Raw genomic sequence first — 11,995 nt, 5'->3', positions numbered from 1 at the left:
TGTCCCCTCTTCTTCATGTCTCTTCTACATCAACATGTGTCCCCTCTTCTTCATGTCTCTTCGACATCAACACGTGTCCCCTCTCCTCCATGTCTCTTCTACATCAACACGTGTCCCCTCTTCTCCATGTCTCTTCTACATCAACACGTGTCCCCTCTTCTTCTTGTCTCTTCTTCATCAACATGTGTCCCCTCTTCTTCATGTCTCTTCTACATCAACATGTGTCCCCTCTTCTTCATGTCTCTTCTACATCAACATGTGTCCCCTCTTCTTCATGTCTCTTCTACATCAACATGTGTCCCCTCTTCTTCATGTCTCTTCTACATCAACATGTGTCCCCTCTTCTTCATGTCTCTTCTACATCAACATGTGTCCCCTCTTCCCCATGTCTCTTCTACATCAACATGTGTCCCCTCTTCCTCATGTCTCTTCTACATCAACATGTGTCCCCTCTTCTTCATGTCTCTTCCACATCAACATGTGTCCCCTCTTCCTCATGTCTCTTCTACATCAACATGTGTCCCCTCTTCTTCATGTCTCTTCCACATCAACATGTGTCCCCTCTTCTTCATGTCTCTTCTACATCAACATGTGTCCCCTCTTCTTCATGTCTCTTCTACATCAACATGTGTCCCCTCTTCTTCATGTCTCTTCTACATCAACATGTGTCCTCTCTTCTTCATGTCTGTTCTACATCAACATGTGTCCCCTCTTCTTCATGTCTCTTCTACATCAACATGTGTCCCCTCTTCCTCATGTCTCTTCTACATCAACATGTGTCCCCTCTTCCTCATGTCTCTTCTACATCAACATGTGTCCTCTCTTCTCCATGTCTCTTCTACATCAACATGTGTCCCCTCTTCTTCATGTCTCTTTTCTTGAGTAGCCATTAGCCAATCAGCAACAAGGTGTGTTGTTGTTCTATTTGTGTACTAACCTCTCCCTCCTGCCTTTGTGTGTCTTCCCTCACTGTGATTGTTGACCTGCTTGTGTTCACCTGCGTCCCCTTACCTGGTCTATATACAATCCCCTTGTGTTGTTCCCTGCGTCAGGAGTCCACAGCGTCAGGAGGCCACTGCGTCAGGAGGCCACAGCGTCAGGAGGCCACTGCGTCAGGAGGCCACAGCGTCAGGAGGCCACAGCGTCAGGAGGCCACTGCGTCAGGAGGCCACAGCGTCAGGAGGCCACTGCGTCAGGAGGCCACAGCGTCAGGAGGCCACAGCGTCAGGAGGCCACAGCGTCAGGACCATGTGTGCCCCTTGTCACGTTGTACATTACAGCTAAAAGCCACGTTCTGTTTGTCCTCTTGCGCTTTGGACCACGACCTGTGTTTTCTGTCCACTCAGATGTTGACCTCTATTGAGTGGTTTTCTGTATACTTTGTACAATGAGTTGCTTTTTCAGCGAAGACTTTCTTTTGCACCTTTTTGTGTCGAGTCGTGCAATTGGGTTAATGCTTGTTTGCCTAGTCGTGACAATTGTGTCGTATGGGAACTCAATAGGACATTAAGCTTCAATTCTATTATGAGTAGTAAATACTTTAATATATCTTCTTTTAAATGCCATTTTCTTAATGTCTTTCTTTTTGTAAAGCACTTTGAATTGCCTTGTGTTGAAAAGTGCTATATAAATAAACTTGCCTTTAAAAAATAACATCGGTAAACTGGGAGGCGTGTGGCACAGTGGGTTGTCCGTAGGTGTTCGGATCAGGCGGTCACAGGTTCAAACCCCGCTGCAGTCAACATGTCGTCGTGTCCCTGAAGACACTTCACCCCAATTTGCTCCTGTGGGGATTGTCCTCAGTATTGAGTATGGAAGTCGCTTTGGATAAAAGCGTCTAACAAGTAATGTAATGTAAATAACAAGTCCCAGACGTCCTCATGGACCAACCCTTTCCATTTGAAGCTGCCTGACCTTTTCCCTTCCAAGAAAAGCTTCAGTCACTTGAAGAAAATAGCCTGCAGTGGATAATTATATCTTAAAAAGCGTCATTATAGCCTGAATGCTAACAGCAGCTATTAGCTACCTCAACGAATATGGCAGAGCAGGGGCTTGCTGGTGTGTGTCCCTGTGGAGCACAGATAATTATCTCCGCTTTGCGTTCGGGCTGACGGGGAAGAGGGAAATGTTCTCACATAAAGTCACTTGGAAGTGCAATTAGAGAAGGTGTGCAGAGATAGCAAATGGCTCTGCTGCCTGCGAGACCTCAACCCACGACTGCTGGGTGAAGAATGAATTGTAAACGTCGAGTCTGTTGCTATGGTTTGTTTACGTATGTCACGCTTAGTTTGTTAGTTACCAGGTTTATGTTTCAGTTTAGTTTCTATCCCATGTTTCTGTTTAGTTAGTTAAAGGAATGGTCCACTCATTAGATAATTAATCAAAACTTCAGTATTTAGTGAAACGTTATGTTTAAACCATACCCTGAAGAAATCAGCGATATTCCCCGGTAAATAATGATTTTATAGCTCTTTTTTATCAAGACCTGTATATTCCGTCTGGCCGCCGCCATGTTTGCCATTTTCAGTAGTCACGTGATGGTCGTGACGTCATCCATGCGTTCACTTTGTCAACACACGGAAACATGGTGGAGTATTTCAGTTCGGACTCGTCAGCAGAGGAACAAGTTTTGACCAATGTGAAGAGATTGGATGGGGGAATTCAGCCATACAAATCAGTATGACAATACGACACCCGCTGTCCTAAGACCCTCTGTCCTTAGACCCTCTGTCCTTAGACCCTCACATCGTACAAGGAAAAACTTCCGGAGAAAACCCACAGTTTAAAGGGAACATGGGAGAAACCTCAGGGAGAGCAACAGAGGAGGGATCCCTCTCCCAGGATGGACAGACGTGCAATAGATGCCGTGTGTAAATTGAAAAGATAATACATTTGCAACATAGGTAGTCCAGATGTTTGGAAATGCATGTGTGTATAATGGGAAGATGATATAAGATACTGTATGTATGCATGTAGTACCACCCTTGCTAGCGATTCCCTCTCTAGTTTAGCATACTCAGCTTCGTTGTCCCTGGCCATAGAATCACGATTTTATGGGGCCGGAAAAAACTGGGGGAAATACACACTAGCCGGTACTACGCTATATGGAAAGGCCACCAAAAACTGTCCTGGCCTGGACGTTAAAACGGGGCTAGCCGCTGCAATGGAAATGCGCTATAACATACCTTATTCTCTCCGAGCACTACTTCTGCTCCTCCGTCGCTTCACACTTGCAGAGGGCGATTTCTCAACTGGCCGAACTGGTGTCCTGGTCGGTGATGACACCAGAAAGACCGATGGTACTGCATCTCCATTGAGTAATGGTTGTTCCATAAATCCCATCTTATGTTTTATCATACTCTCAGAGTAGTCGTCCGGAAATGTGAAATGTTCGCTGCATACATGAGCCTGTGAATCTCTCGGTTCGGGCCGGCCACATTTCGCTAGCCACTGCCTCCGAATGTACTTCTTATGCTTACCTTTTGGCAACAGATGGAACCGAGCATTCCGTGGATTGTTCCTATCCGAATTGTGGCAATATTTCGCGATACAGTGAGGCATATTTGAAGAGAGAAACTACAGTAAATAACATGGAGATCAACGTGTCTTCGAAAACCAAACGCATGGATTACGTCACGTCCGGGAAATGGCGGCGCCCACAGTGTTGATGTTATTTCGGTATATAATCAGTTTAAAATCACTGATAATGTCATCGGATTAAAAAAAAAAAAAGAGAGACTGGCAGAGACTGGTCTGTTTTATCGGATGATAATTATTTAAAAATGAGTGTCATGAGCATACCATTCCTTTAAGTCATGTTTCATTGTTCACTTCAAACAGTTACAGTCACTTATGTCTATCTTGTCTTTAGACTTCCTGTTTTGTTTTGTACTTTTGTGAACATTCATCTGAACATTTTGTACATGAATGTGTGTCACGTTTGTTTGGCTTGTGTAACCATTAGCCAATCACCAACCAAGGTAAACCCCCCCACCTTATCACCTGAATCCCCTCCTAGAGCACCATTGTGTGTTTTAAACCAATCATCTCACAGAGGGGCGTGGCCAGCAGCAGCTCATTAGCATTTAAAGAGACACAGAATCAGCACTTTATGGGATGCTCCAATGATCTGTTCGGCGTTCCAGCCAAACACTTCAGATTGATTGAGACACTGTTGAGAAAGAGGACGATAGGGGACCTTTAAAGACTTGTTTTACTTGTGTGCCAGGGGATTTGAGTCCAACACATCGGCCGGGTTCATGCCATGAATAGAGAACATGTACCAAGTGCATGGTGTTGTGTGTCGTCTGTCTGCTTGTCTAACTCTGTTGCATCCATTTGTCTTTCTGTCCATCTGCCTTGCCGTCTGTCAGGAGGCCACAGAGGCAGATAAGCAGCCTGTCGTCTTCTCACAAACTCAAAGTAATGCAACTGCTTCAACATATGAAAAATCAGTGGATCCAATCTCCTGGCCTTCCTTTAACTAATTATGAACCGCCCTTTGTTCCCTCTCTTTGCAGCCATCTGTCTGGGTCCAGACTCTCAGTCTTCTTTCATCTCCGTGTCTCTAAAGCCAGGACTGCATCACATTATGAAAATTGACATGACATCAATGATGTGGGCTTTCACACAAACACACAAGCCCAATTACAAAGTGATTACTAATCCTTTATAGTTGGAGGAACAAGAGCAACATGGTGGATAATAAAGACTCTGGTATTGGCCCAGATGTAAAATAACACTGATTATAACACCTGAAATACATGCCGTAAAGGAATAACCCAAAAACACAACAGCAGTAATCACGCAGGTGACATTTCCCCATACTAATCAGATGAGGTCTTTTGTAACAGACTAGCCGAACCATTAATTGAACATCCATTGTCCAATCATAGCAACTGTAACCAGGGACAGCCAGCAGGTCAAGATGGCTGCTCATGGTGCACGCTGTGGTGGTGAATGAAACATTATATTTTAATAAATTAGTCAAGTGTAAAAGGGCGATGCAAATGGACTGTTCATATATATATATCTTTATCCAGTCTTCACGGCCCCTCAGAGCACTTTACTGAGTCATCCCCCTTTCACCCCTCATGCATGCAGAGCAGTACCACTTGCTCTAGGGAAGCTAACATTCACATTGTCGGCCATTGGGAGCAGCTCAGGGTTCAGTGTCTTGCCTATGGATAATAATTAATTACATTTTGATTAGAGCGCTTTACATTACATATTACACATGTCAGAGTGAATACTGTTGACATATGTGTCTAATATCTAGTCAGAAAATGTCTTTACACTTGATATAAGACCTAATAACTTAAGACGTAGCAAAGCAGTGATATATAGGGTCTTATCTTGTTGAGTCAAAGCTGCTTGAAAACATCTTATTTTGAGTTGTATCTCAGATTAAAAGTTTTTTTTAAAACATTTGTATTGGAAAATCACCAACTGACATCAGAGAACAGAACACTTTTGAGCATCTCTGGCTTATTTTGTAACAACGTTTTCCTGATTCTGTTCAAATAAAGTTCAAAGTAGCTCTAGATCTGATTCTTCTAAATATCCCATCTTATTTCAAGAAATCTTATCAAGGACATTTCTACTTGTTCTACTGGCAGATGTTTGTACTTATTACAACACCTTTTTCATTATTTACAGTATTTGAAATGTTTTTTGAAGCATTCTCTTTTTCCGGTGACTACCCTACACATGTGCCGGTTGAATTTCTCCCAGAGCCAAAGCAAAAAGCAGAGATGCAGACGAGAGCCGTGTTGCTATAAATAACTGTCTGTGTCGGAGGTGGTGCAGCTGCAGAGGGAGAATATTTACATAATATAGAGGTTTCTGCAGCGGGAGAGGAGGTGTTTCTTCCTCCTGCTGTTCTGAATCGCTCCGTATATCTCTGTGCGTGCGTGTGTGTGTGTGTGTGTGTGTGTGTGTGTGTGTGTGTGTGTGTGTGTGTGTGTGTGTGTGTGTGTGTGTGTGTGTGTGTGTGTGTGTGTGTGTGTGTGTGTGTGTGTGTGTGTGTGTGTGTGTGTGTGTGTGTGCTCTCTCTCCGTAGTCTCATAGAAACGGTTGTGTATAAAGGACTACATGTACACAAAAGGCTTGTCAATCACACGTTAATAAAATAAAAAAAGTACTGATACATAGCAGAACAATTGTGGCGATGTTCAGCTTAATAAGCCTTGTTCAACATAATGTATGTAGCTAATACTACAGTGCAGTGGCGGCGCTAGGGGGTGGCTACTTGGGCTCAAGCCCCGGATGTTTTCTGAAAAGCCCCGGATGTTTCACTTACATTTTAAAAAAAAAAACATTTTATTTTTTTTATAACGTCTCGGGAGTAATGTGCAGTACCGGCGTCCACCAGAGAGGCAGCCACTGTGGGACATTAGCCTGCGTACTGCGTAGCCTGCCCCGAAGAAGAAGTGATCCTTCCTAGTGCCTGACGAGTTTTAAGCTAATAGCCTCTACAGTTATGGATATTAGAAAGTTATTGTCATCGAAGCAGGCTCCACAAGCTGCAGCAGCAGCAGCAGCTGACAACAATGTCATCACCAGCAGTGAAGAAATGGATGATGTTTCAGGTTTGTTAATCTAATGGTGATATCTGCACTCTGGCTGACTGAGTAAGACGTGAAAAAGACGCTAGTAAACATGGAGTAACCACACTAAGTATACCCTTATATGTTCGTATGTATACAGAACATGACTAAAAATGGTCCTAAGATGTAACGTTAACCCTTCATACCTCAGTCTACTTTTAAGACACTAAAATAAGTTAAGGCATTAGTTTGCTTCATTAAAGGGTGTTAATGAGTGTTCTCCAGTGCCTTTTGTCCGCTTTAAGGTGTTATTAAGGTAGGGTTAATGTTGCTCTCAAAGTGCACCAGATTGATGCTTTCAACTTCAATATTTTGAATATCTCGGACCCCCCGAGAGGAGGCGACGACCCCCTAAAGGATGTTCGGTCCACTCCCCACTTATAAAAAATAGCACTGTACCCCCCCCCCCCCCCCCCCCAACCCAACAACTCCTGGGCTAAGCCCCGTATCTCCTACAATCCTAAATACGCCACTGCTACAGCGGCTGCAGGCAAACCAAGTCCTCGTTTCGCTGCATTCCTTGATCTCCAGTTATAACGCCGGACTCCGCCGCCCGGAGCTAACGGAGCCGCAGGGAGCTAGCTCCGGGACGCCGGCTGGAGCTAGCCCCCTGCGGCTCCGTTATCTCCGGCAGCTGTTTAGAGTATAGGTGAGGTCCTGATAATTTATTCCGGTAAATTACTCTGACCTTACTAATTGACCTGACCGAAGTTATTGAGTCTATGTAAGTTTACTGCTTGGCTCAGATCCACCAACGTCAGCAAGATCTCACCTCTATTAACTCCCCGAAGAACCAGGTTCAATTAACTGCTGTTTCTATTCAGACAACTCTTTTTAATCTGTTTAAGCGATCCCGAAGGACTTTGATATCAGTAAATGAGGTGTGTTCCTACCTAAACATGAGTGTGGCAGGGTGCAGTCTTACCTTTGAAGCAGGAGAGGAGAGCACAGATTTTCCTTTTAGTTGTCCCAGTCCAAAAGGTGAGATCAGTTTATTTGAAGAAAAATAGGTCCAAACTAATACAGAGTCTTTACCTTCTAACACATTATAATAATACAAAACATATCATGCTGGGGTTATATTTTGTATCTAAAACCTTAATTCATATTCCTCATCTTTCCCAGATCCAAATAGTGTTATTCATTTGATTCCCGTGCTAAAGCCTTCCGGGTTCTTCTAAATAATACTATTAGGTCTAACTCTCTTATCAGAGAGTAAGGCATAAATCATTATAGGTCTTACACTCAACTTAACAAACCACTTTGTTTTGTTTATGCTGTAAATATAGAAAAACCTAAAATATGAAGCATTTTCATTGTGGGTTATACAAGAATATAATTGATTATATTTGATTATAACTAACTTTCGTTTTAAGTATTCAACATACTATGTTGCTCTCAACACCCTCTTTTTAAAACGCAAAGTTATCAAACAGCAACAACTACAATTGTAAGCATACCTACATATTCAAAAACCATCAAAAAGCATTCTCATTATGGGTTCATACAAGAATATGATTGATCATATATGATTTATAATTAACTTTCGTTTTAAGTATTCACTTCATACTATGAAGCTCTCAACTCCGGCGGCCAACACTGGGATAATTGGCCTTTTAACATTTGCTCCCGTTTAGCATTATGGGCGTCATAGCCATAGACTATAAAAGTCTTACCCAAGGCTGAATCATAAACTAAACTGTATAAATAGCCTATATATACATGTATAAAGGGTTACGTCCTTAGCTGGCTAATAAGCTATATAACAAGCTAAGCTAACAAGCACAGAAACACCTGCTAACGGGGTTAACATGTATAATATTATCATTTTAGACTTCTTGGAAGTTCTGTTAGTACATTCAAGCGCACAGCACGACATTTTAATTGTCTGGTATTTGTAACAACATTCCCTAAAAAGCACATCACCACGAACACGGCTAAAGGGTCAAGTACAGTAACTACAACTAGCTAACATTGTAGCCTAGCAGAGTGGACAAGTTGCTGTTAGCTGACAGTGAGGCACGTACCTGTCCATCAAAGTGACCACGCCTTAATTTATGCAAACACTTTAAGATCTAATATAAATAAAGGGGTTGCGTTATAAAACAATTCACTCACCAATTCATAATCATTAAGGTGGAATCTAACTATATCCCGAATAATTTGTATTGCATCCAGGGGTAGAACATCTTTATTTCTGCTGTAAAGTTGGGCATTGTAACATGGGGGTCTATGGAAATTCATCCTTTCTGCAGTCATCGCCTATCGGCCAATAGATGAACTGCAGTTTGTGGCACTTCCTTATTGGCCTCCGGGCTCTGCCCCAGAGTTTGCCGCTTGTATAATATCCTACGCTCTACTCAAGTTATGTTTGCCTTTTATCTGCACTGTCCCTTTTAAATTGAGTGATGATTAGAAAAATCTGATTCCGATGTTTGTTTGTGTTCAAAACATGCATTTCAATTGGTTGTACAACGTTTCACATGTTTATAAACATGTTTGCTGATTGGCTAATGGTTACACAAGCCAAGACATCGTTATGACATCATAAAGTGGCCAAAATCTGATCAGCTCATTTTCAGACAGGTTTTTATAGAAATGGATCAGGACAAAAAGAGAGAATCTTTGTTCCTGAGTCTCTTTACACAGAGGGGACACATGTTGATGTAGAAGAGACATGGAGAAGAGGGAACACATGTTGATGTAGAAGAGACATGAAGAAGAGGGGACACATGTTGATGTAGAAGAGACATGGAGAAGAGGGAACACATGTTGATGTAGAAGAGACATGGAGAAGAGGGAACACATGTTGATGTAGAAGAGACATGAAGAAGAGGGGACACATGTTGATGTAGAAGAAACATGAAGAAGAGGGGACACATGTTGATGTAGAAGAGACATGAAGAAGAGGGGACACATGGTGATGTAGAAGAGACATGAAGAAGAGGGGACACATGTTGATGAAGAAGAGACATGAAGAAGAGGGGACACATGTTGATGTAGAAGAGACATGAAGAAGAGGGGACACATGTTGATGTAGAAGAGACATGAAGAAGAGGGGACACATGTTGATGTAGAAGAGACATGAAGAAGAGGGGACACATGTTGATGTAGAAGAGACATGAAGAAGTGGATTTTGCACAATAGGTGACCTTTAATGAGCTGATAATAATGCCTTTCTATTAGAGGCAAGGCTTCCAATAATGAATATTATAAACAACAAATATATATATATATATATATATATGTTGTAGTAGAGGTGCCAGTTCACACACCAGCAGATTGGCATCTCTCCATGACAAAAAAAGCACGTACATGTGAGTCTTCAGACCTCATGTGTTTAGGTCCTCTGCATGTGTGTATATGTATTGTGTATACAATAAGAGAGAGTGAAAGAATAATCCACTTTTAATTATAACTGCAATTTATAGACTTTAATCAAATCAAATCAAATCAAAGTTTATTTATAAAGCACATTTAAAACCGATTTTTGGTCAGGCGAAAGTGCTGTACATGTAATAAATACTACATTCATAATAAAAGACAATAAATTACAACAGATATATAAAAATCACAGGGAAAAGTCAGGAGTTGTGCTCCGCTCTGACTAAAAGGCCAGGGAGAAGAAGTGTGTTTTAAGTGTAGATTTAAAAACCCCTAGGGTCTGGGCCGACCTCACATGGAGGGGCAGAGTGTTCCAGAGCCTATGGCCAGCTGCTGCAAAGGCTCGTGCCCTCTGGTTTTGAGCCTGGTCTTGGGCACTACCAGCAGCAGCTGGTCAGCAGACCTTAAAGCTCTGTCTGGGGTGTAGCTCTGGAGGAGTGCAGCTTCATAGGCCGGAGCCAGCCCATTTAGTGCATTAAAAACAAATAAAAGGAGTTTAAAATCATTTCGGAACCGAACTGGAAGCCAGTGCAGTGAGGCCAGAATTGGGGTGATGTGGTCATGCTTTTTGTGGCCAGTGAGTAGACGTGCAGCTGCGTTCTGAACTAGCTGCAGGCGTTTAATTGACGCCTGGTCCATACCCACGTACAGAGCGTTGCAGTAGTCCAACCTTGAGGTAACAAAGGCGTTAATAACCCTTTCCAGGTCTTTAAAAGATAAAAACGACTTGGTCTTGGCCAATAGTCGTATTTTGAAAAAGCAGGTCTTGACGACAGTGCTGACCTGCTTATCGAATTTAAAAAGCGCTATTGAAGGTCACTCCAAGGTTCATGACAGAGGGGAGGATATCATTTTTGAGGGAGCCCAGAATATCAACCGGGGAGGCTGGAGGTTGGAGTCCAAAAAAGATAACCTCAGTCTTGCTCTCATTGAGGGTGAGGAAATGTTGGCTCAGCCAGGATTTAATCTCTGCCAAGCAGTCCATCAATAGCTGTAATGAGTTGACATTTGAATTGAGTGGCAGATAGATCTGTACATCGTTGGCGTAGCAGTGGAAGGGGATGTTGTGTTTTGTGAGAATTGAACCTAGGGGCAGTATGTACAGTATAAAAAGGATGGGGCCCAGAATTGAGCCTTGGGGAACCCCACAGGTAAGAGGGGCTTTGGCAGAAGTTAAGATTAAGATGCATAAGTGTTGTGTATTGTGTGTGAACTGCATGTTGTGCTTTGCATAATGTTGTTTGCTGGTGCCAAATGTACCTTTAATGTCAAATTCAATGAACAATAAAGTAATCTGTATCTGAACATGCTGTCCACATTAGGTTTAAGGTTCAGTTTGCACAAACATCACTACGGGATATGATAATGCTAAACTAGTGACCCCGCTGTGATTCTGAGTAGCTTAATAAATAATGTGTCTAATGAAGCCCACCTGGTATGTTGTTTCTTCCTTCTTTTTAACTGTTAGACTACGACTTTAGAGTAAATAATAAACATTATGTATCGTGTAAACACATACAGAATTACACCAAATAATTGTATTTGATATATTTCTTATGAATTTATTTTTTCTGTCGCTAAAGGTTGCTTCTGCGCCCACATCATTAAGACATCAGAGAACACACCAATTACTGCATGAGGGAAATTAAGTAGTGCCATATGTTATCCGTGAGAAACAAACTCATTTGCAAACTAATTAGTGGGATATGTTGTCGGAGAAAGACAATTATTAAAAAATAGGGCATTTATGGACGCTGTGTCGGGATCATTGCACGACCAGTGTGCTGCATTATGAATATGTTGTGTGTCCTTTACAGTTTTTGGTAAAAAGCTGAGATGATGTGATGTGTGTTAGGTCATGCCTGCCACTGTGAGGGTTATCTGAACAAAACTAATTACAGATGTAAAGAGAAAGATAGCACGATGCTTGCTTATTAAATATGAAACAGCCTCCTTGTGCCAACAGCTCCCCAGGATGTATTTTAATGTTCTGTTTTGCTGTG

This window comes from Pseudochaenichthys georgianus, chromosome 5 (genome assembly GCF_902827115.2).
Source record: "Pseudochaenichthys georgianus chromosome 5, fPseGeo1.2, whole genome shotgun sequence".
In the NCBI taxonomy this organism is placed as follows: Eukaryota; Metazoa; Chordata; class Actinopteri; order Perciformes; family Channichthyidae; genus Pseudochaenichthys; species Pseudochaenichthys georgianus.
This window is presented reverse-complemented; position numbering follows the sequence as displayed.